Here is an 8,757-nt window from a genome sequence, read left to right on the forward strand (position 1 = left end):
TTTTGACATTTTGAATGTTGTGTGTCATTTTGCTGGAGATTTTGGGCATTTTGCATTTTGTGTGAGCAGTTGTGGGTTTTGTGTGTGGAGTTTTGAAAAATAGACACAGAGTTTTGAAAACGTGTGTAAACAATTGTAAAAAACTGTAAGCAAGGTGTGTTAGCTTTTGCAAGAGAACTACAATGTTTTGCTGATTGGGTGAGAGGTTTTGCCATTTGTGTGTAGAGTTTAGCAAAAAAAGCCATAGTAACAAAAAATGTGCTTAAGCAATCAGAAAAAACTGTAACTGGGGGTGTGAGAAATGTGTGAACCCAATGGAAACATGTGAACATATTCGCAAGAGATGACTTCAGTTGTGCAAGGAGGGTGTACATGAAGACCAAGTGGATCCCAGTCGAGAAAAACTGTAATGCAGGGCCCTCGCGCTCTGCGTTCTGTGTGCTTACTCGTGTAGTGTGTGAATTTCAACAGGGTAGTGTTAGTGTCAAATTTAACACCAACTCTGTGGAAATGACGATCACAACATTTTAACATTACTGGTGTCCTCTATTAAAGAGTGACACGGTCACACTTTGTCAAACCCTGTACTGTTATAACTTGCTTGTGCATCTGTGTCTTCCATTGCTGCTGTTCCATAGCCTAGAAATCTAGACGCACCCTAGCCTAGTCTAGTCTAGCAACTCTAGTTGGCTTGCGAGCTGGAAAAATTAGGCAGACTTAACATGATGATTGATGGCAGAGTTAAAAAACGGTTCGGCGTGAATTCCCTGCTACTTGAAAACAAAGAAGGTGGATGTTGCTGTTGGCGAACAGCGTGACACGAGTTAAGCTTTTTTTAAGTTGGCAAAAGTTTGAACTAGCCAACTAGCTCCGCTGGTGGGAAAACACATGGGACTCATGAGTTGTAGCGCTATCCTATTGCGTGCAGAGGGAATTTGAAAGACAACCAATTATCCCGCCCCTCGCACTGCGAATGGTGAGTACATTTTAATGTGGTTCTGGCTCGTCAGGCTAGCTGTTCCAGCTTCCTCAACCACAATTATCACAAGTTTGGAAATGGCCCCTCCTCTTCTGCTGTGTCGCCAAGATAGTGACAATTGAGGGCGAAAAGTGTCCAGCATCGCACGCTCTACTTTTTCACCATTATGAGTAGCCTACACCATCCTGGTACTTGCAGCGCACTTCGTTTCACCATAATTATCAGTGTGAACAACACATATTTTTAGTATTTAATCAGGGAGCTCAACTTTGTAAGTGATATCAAGCCTCACTAAAGCTGAGATACACAAGGCAACTTTTCGAGCAATGTTGCTGGTCAATGTGACCGGTCACAAAAGCCGCCTTTAGGCACGCCCTTAGTTATTGTTGCTATGCCCGTCAAACTCAGACCAGAGTTGACTAGAACTTCAATGGTAGCTGTAAGACTGTCTGTAAAAGTTACAGCCCAAGAGGCTCTTTTAGAGAGCCAGGGACCTGATTTAATTTAGAATCTGAAATATGAATATGACATGGAGACACATTCATATCTAGCTTTGCTGGGTGACAAACTTAGACGGGAGGCGAGTGTGATTCACTCTAAGCGATGCTGGGTAACGTCACTTCTGTTGACTTTTAAACAAAACAGAGAGCTGCTACTTCCTCCCCCTCCCTCCCATGCTGCTCCCGTGCAATTGAAACTCTCCTAAACGCGCATTTCGTCTCTGTGATTTGCTGGAACAGTTTGTCATGTTTTTATGGGCTAGGTTTGCCCAGGTTGTTTTTGTTGGCGTTTTTGGAACCTGGGCTGTCCACAGAGATCGCGTTTTTTTTACAGTGTATTCAGGACACAGACACCTAGTGGTTGGTTAGGTGATGTTTGCAGTAAGTGACATAAAATGTTTTAGCCTAAAAAAACGCGTGGCATTGCTTAGATTCAAAGCAACTTTAATATTAGCTGTGCTAGATAGACTTGCATGCAACTGTGGTTCTGGCATGTTCCCATTAATACTGAGCACCATTTTTTTTTTTTAAACTTCAATCATCAGTAGCCACATTTTCATGATCATCCAATCAGAACAAATGGAACTGGTTATGTGGATGCCCTGCTCAAAAAGTTGCCTCATGTATCATCTTAACATGTAAACAGTCATCAGTCCCACATTAGAAGTGTATCTGTGCCTACTCTGTTTAGGGTTAAAAATATCACAACAACTTCCACTCTATAAACCCCTATTTCCGTGTCCTTCTAGCCTGCCTCTAACATCAGAACCGTAGTCAAGCAATATGACTCATCTAAATAATGTTCCAAAAAAATGTTACACAATGTACTGCTTTCATCTGAAGTCATTATTAAGTACACAAAATCCCCACCACTGGCCTAATAACAGTGCCACAGGAGAGAGATGGAGAGTGTGCGAGAGAGAGAGAGAGAGAAGGAGAGAGAGAAGGAGAGAGAGAGCTGCACATGTGTGAGCTTGTTGAAATCTTGAGGCATGTCAAAATGTGCTTCCTTTAAAACTCCCTTGCGATCCAGTATTTTGCCGCAATACAGAAGCTAGTTCCTGTGGAATCTCTCATTCACATTTCACTTGACTACAGTTAGAACTGCAGAACTATAGCAAATACCAGGCGGCAAACTCATTCTAATCAAGATCCAGTTCCTTACATCAAAGACATTATCTTGGATCAAAGGTCCTCACAAAACATGTAGAGTGATAAAACACTTACACGAGATGACTAAATGTAGCACGCTTCCACCAAAGCTCACCAAACAAAGCATGCATGGAAAAGGTAGAACATGAATCATATCCCCAGCAGTTGTATGTAGCACTAGTGTAAAAGCCACACATTACAGAACTGAGGAACTGTACAGAACAGTGAAGCCTTCACAGGAGCCACTCCCTTCTTCCACACTGATCTACATAGTGTGCTCTGACAGGAAACAGTGTGAACAACTAATGCCATGTAGCTGTTCTAAATTGTCATGAACACAACACAGCACAACACGATCTCGTCTGTCATCTGAAGCTCAGTATATTTCCACATTGTACAGAAGGTGATGAAAAAAGAAGCATTGCACAATAAAGGAGGAAAGGCCCCAAAACTCTGCAGTGGACTTGTACTGAACATGTCAGACTGGCAGAGTGGAGGTGGGTTTGTCCTGTTGGGCTCCATCTCCTCAGACACATTCATCATCGGCACTGGCACTGATCTCCCTCGGTGCCCACCCACTGCCGCACCAACAACTCCAAACACATGGTCTGTTATCTAACCATGGAGCTAATCTGCTATAAGTGTGTGCGTGTGTGTGTGTGTGGGCATTTGAATAGCAGGGCTCTGAGGATGAGCAGTTATGGGTAGCAGTTATAGTTAGCAGTAGTTACTCTAGTTTACACAGAACATTATTATTATTAATATGATGATTTATTATTAGAATAATCGAACCTGGGTCGCCAGCGTACCTTGAAGGTGCCCCAGCCAGTCGCGCCACGGCCGGGGCCAGCACTTGGTTTTTGATTAGCCAATACAGGTTTGTAATCTGTGATAACTGTGAGAGCTGCGAGAAAACACTTCTGATTAATCTTTTACTACTGCTTATGAGAGGGGCACTTCCTTATATTTAGCCTCATAACATGCAGCCTTTTGATATTATAATATTAGTCTGCAACTGAGTAACTGAGAAGAGCATATCAGTTTTCATCTATATGTGTCTCAGTTAAAGCGATACTTCACCGATTAGCATTAAGCTTTGTATCAGTAGAAACCTGGTAGTATTTTCAAATGGCCGTTCTTCCCTCCCTCATGTCCCCCTGAGACGAGAGATATCTGTATTTTTTGTCTGGAAAAAAACCTCCGATGATGCAAAAATCATTATTTTGCATCATCTGAGTTTTTTTTTGGCCAGAGGCTGGAGACGACATTGGCTACTTCCTGGTGGAGTTGCTTGGTAGGGCAGCGAAGAGCAGTGAAAGGCAGGGAATTCTGGGAGTTGTTGGATTTAATCCGCATGAACCAAAAAAATATTTTTTTGCCTTTTTCTCGGTCAAGAAGGCACTGACTTCAATGATGACTCCACATTTCTAGTACATAAATGACTTAATTTAAATACACATTCATCTTCCCAACAGTGAAATGCTCCTTTAACCTGAGCAAACAAAATGTAAGAACAGTTGAGTGGCTTTACTGAGGAAGAGGATGGAGCTATTACACTAAGGCTGCTTTTGTTTTTGGTTTTTCACTCTACTGAAAGAGATGCTACAATTGGATACAGCTAGTCACATTGTGTGGATATGGATGAGAAGGAACATTCCGCAAGACATGACATTGGCCAGTCACGTTAGCATACTGACTCCTTTTTCAAAAAGATTTTCGCAACAGGTTTCCAATTTTTGCATTTTTTGCATCAATATAATGCCAGTGAATGAGATCTTTGATGACAGCGTTTTAAACAATGCACACAAAATTATGTATTTCCCGTGTGCAAAGGCGCACAGTCTGACAGTGTGACAACTACCGTTCCAGACCACAGTGAGATCATGGCATGCAGGATTGGCAGAGCAAGGCTAACATGCTGATGCTGTGTCCAAACACCACAAAAACACTCTGTTCGCCCTGATGTAAATAAATTTCCCCCGCATTTCCCTTCACAAAACAGATTCCTGAATGATTCTCGGCCTCGAATCCATCTGAAAAACTACAAGCCACTATACCTCTTTGGAATAATTTAAATGGCAAATGTGCATCACATAAATAAAGGAGGCTTTTATCAGTGTTGGGATCCTGCGTAAAATCCTCTGAGTGTGTGTCATGGAATCATCCCAAAAGGCACAGGCACAGTTTTCTCACTGTCCATCTTGCACGTTCAGAGACTGATCGAGGGTACGAGGAGAGTGCATGGGAATGTGATGAGAAATGGGAGGGGGGGAAAGAAATGAACAAACGGCAAATGGAGACGCACATCCCTCACGATGACAAATTGCTGTGGGAGTAATCCTTTAAGCTGCACTCAGAGAAGCAGCCCTACTGACGAACCTCCATTATCTGAATGTGTCGTTGGAGCATCCTTCTCTACCTAGGATGACAACGCACCTGCGCAAATAGCAGACACATACACACACACTCACACACACACACATACACATACACATACACATACACAGACACACACACACACACACACACACACACACACACACACACAGAGACACTTCCTCTAAAGAACCTGGACAGTGAAGCTCTCTGGGTTCAAACAAATTCTATGCACACGGACATAAGCTTCTTACAGGTTTAGAAATTGTTGCTGTGTCTCGTGTCCTTGCCACTGACCCCATCAAAATGTCATCAGCTGTTGATCTGAAATGGAATGTCACAGCAGCTGCGATCAAACAACCAACTTCAGTACAAATGCTCTGTTTGCACAAGATGACATGACCATGGTGTGTGTGTGTGTGTGTGTGTGTGTGTCTGTGTGTGTGTGTCCAGTGTATTCAACATGGACAATACAAAACAGAGGTAAGCCTATATGGATTGGCACACTGACATTACAGAAGAAAAGAATTGGATGAGGAAGTGTGGTGTCATATGCTGAAAACATGCATTCTTCCCTCCCTGTTTTCAGAGGTAACGCTTAATCCAGGAATCCAGGGCTGTGTGGCCTGACCCGAATATGACGATTGGATTAAGGCAGACTAAAATGTTTTGAAAGGAGTGGGTGAGATGGCAAAAAAGCAATGCATCACTGACAAAAAAGATGCCACAATCTGGAGACATAGTCGGTGTACACACACACAAACACACACGCACACACGCACACACACACACATACACACACACACACACACACACACACACACACACACACTCCCCCTCTCTGCCACACACATTCATAAATATGGAGGAGAAATATACAATACATACTGTACATCCATAAATGTAATGAAAACGGGAATTCAAATTTGATTACATTACAATGGAATAATGGGGCAGCCGTGGCCCACTGGTTAGCACTCTGGACTTGTAACCGGAGGGTTGCCGGTTCGAGCCCCGACCAGTGGGCTGCGGCTGAAGCGCCCTTGAGCAAGGCACCCAACCCCTCACTGCTCCCCGAGCGCCGCCGTTGTAGCAGGCAGCTCACTGCGCCGGGATTAGTGTGTGCTTCACCTCACTGTGTGTTCACTGTGTGCTGTTTGTGTTTCACTAATTCACCGATTGGGTTAAATGCAGAGACCAAATTTCCCTCACGGGATCAAAAAAGTATATATACTATACTATACTAATAACCAAGCTATTACCTTCTCTTTTTATCTCATTTTCCATCTTCCATGGGATGACAACATCCTTTCCGTCAATATATCAATAAAACATTTAGGTCAAACACCGCGCAAACACTAAACAATTATTAACTTTATGTCAAAGTCCTAAAATGCCACAGTCGCCAGAATGGGAGATTTGATCTGGGTTGGGGGGGAAGGGATGGCTAATCTCTCATCAAATAAACCAAACCCAGGCCTATCATAACCATTGCCCAGATCACATTGACCACTAATCCTTTGTGGGCATGTTTAGGACTGGGAGTGTGTGTGTGTGTGTGTGTGGTGGGGAGGGTGTCTGTTGCATCTGTAGGCCTACTAAGTCAACATACAAACTACCATGGGGAACAATTAAGTAAGAACATAAGGAAATCGATCATGTGTCAGACACATAATTTCCTCCTCTCAAACTAAAACACCAGTTTTACTTAGCACGTCAGGTGTCTGTTTTAATGCTTCATATTTATTGCAACTTAACTTTCACTCGGACTAAAGCAAGACCAAACTACTATAAACTCACTTCTTGCCCTTGTTCACAGATCAACGAACTGTGTCGTAGGCCTACCCTGAACACGGACTTCAAGTCCATATGCACGCTCAATTAAAAAAAAAAAAAAAACGCATGCATAGCCTAGGTGAAAATGCCAATGAGTTCATACAGTCAAATCAACTTTAATTCCTTCTCCATATTTCAGCGAAACTTCCTCAACACATACCTAAGCAACCTGTCAAAATGAATTACCAAATAAACCTAAAAACTTGCCTAGAGGTGATCAACGGAGCCACGAAGGAACATTAATTTGAAGCAACACTCACTTCCGTAAGGCAGTGATTAATTATCTTACTGTCAGACTGTCAAAAACTTTCAAAAAAAATGTTTCACTTCAGTTATTCAGTTATTATAGACTGTATAAAATAGGTTATCATAGAGCCCCAACGACATCCACGCAGCTATCGATGTCAAAATCCATAAAGGGGTTTCATTAGGCTACGTCAGGTAGCCTATTGAGAACAGCAAGCCATTAATACTTGCATGACTTCGCTTCAGTAATGGCTAATTTGACAGATTTTCACTGTTTAACCGTCTACAATAGGTTCAAATTAACATTAGGTAGACATATAACCTGTTAGCCAAGACAAGATCATCATCCCAACACAGCAGATAAGAACTCACACTGCTCTTACACCTGGGACGGTAACTTCTAGCTACTTTGTTTCAAGTGGCAATTTCCCGTCTCATATTACGCATTATACAAATACTTGTAAACATACCTGACGATCAAATTTCCATTTTCAGGAAGTAGTCTTTTCCACTTTCATACCGGACAGTTTTCTAAAATTGCCGTAGTAGCCAACATCTGTACACAGCGGTGTCGTCAACACGAGACTTCCTCAAGTGAGACTAGGATGATTGATGGATGGGTTAAAGGGGGAGTGGTAACCGCGGGTGTCGCGCAGGTTTGGCCGATGTAAAACCATCAAACCTGCACTGTTTCGAGGCTACTGTGAAACCTCCTGTTCGCATTGATTTGATACAATTAGTTTTACAGCTTTCTGTTTAATGATTAAGTTGAGTTTTGTCAGTAGATTGTATTTTAACTCAGAAGCTACTAGTTTTCCGAAAAGCCTAGGCTACACCGCCTCTCTCTCTAAAATAAAAATAAAAATACACTCATATAGGCCTACCGTTAAATTTGGCTCATACCTGTTGTAGACCCATCACTGTTTGTCATATGTCGTCCACTGAACAACTCCATTGCAAATAAACTACCTCTGACAGTAATTAACCTACAAACATTACACCATTATGTTTATCGAAATAGTGTGCCTCATGTCTACTGCGGAATGATGTTTATGCCACCTGCTGGTTAAAGAGACAACATGCAAAGTGTCAGCAGCATTAATGCGTTTCCATAATATGTTCAGATATATAGGCCAACACAGGTCTTTTCTGTCCCTGTGCTCACACTGCTAGGTCTTTCAGCCTGTAGTCTCTCCTGATCTATCCATTGCAGTGGTTTAATGAGTTGTAGTGGGCTGGGCCTACCTTCCTTTTAGTATCACAGCAGTCATTGATGTTGGCAAATACACCAGGCTCCTCCTACTACATTTCTCAATACCACTGACCATGGGCGAACTGGCCATCTGACATACCGGGCATTTTCCCGGTGGGCCGACGCATCTTTTGGGCCGATAGAATAGGCTCATTTCAATCATTTCATAATTTTGGCCAATGATCGGCCCAAAGGAAGGACAATCAGCGGCCCATTGGTTACATTTCCATATTGACACTCGACTGATCCAATAACAGCTCATGTCAGGCCCCACCCCTCCCATTTTGGCTCAGAGCCACAATTCTGTGAGCGCATCAAAAGTTAATCGAAGTTGCCTACACGAAATTGCGGCGGGTGCCGGTAGTGACAATTTTGCAAAAGTAACACCAATGTAGAATCTTCAAAAATACAATATT

The 8,757-nt window shown here is 42.6% G+C and overlaps 1 protein-coding gene across 4 annotated transcripts in view; it reads right to left on the bottom strand.

The window, feature by feature from the left end:
* mctp2b (multiple C2 domains, transmembrane 2b) overlaps positions 1-7,672 on the bottom strand; it is a 29,285-nt gene extending 21,613 nt beyond the window's left edge. For 3 of the 4 annotated variants that reach the window (XM_076286909.1, XM_076286908.1, XM_076286906.1), the window contains exon 1: positions 7,560-7,672. The gene's annotated coding sequence lies outside the window, so the exon portion shown is untranslated. Of the gene's footprint in view, positions 1-2,706; positions 2,802-7,559 lie in introns of those variants that run through there. The other variant, XM_076286907.1, reaches the window with a different exon arrangement.
* Positions 7,673-8,757: the final 1,085 nt, after the last annotated feature.

The sequence above is a fragment of the Alosa pseudoharengus genome, unplaced genomic scaffold (genome assembly GCF_046254945.1).
Source record: "Alosa pseudoharengus isolate Yale_2024_CS ecotype anadromous, Long Island Sound unplaced genomic scaffold, YU_APseudo_1.1 YU_APseudo_1.1_scf_16, whole genome shotgun sequence".
In the NCBI taxonomy this organism is placed as follows: Eukaryota; Metazoa; Chordata; class Actinopteri; order Clupeiformes; family Clupeidae; genus Alosa; species Alosa pseudoharengus.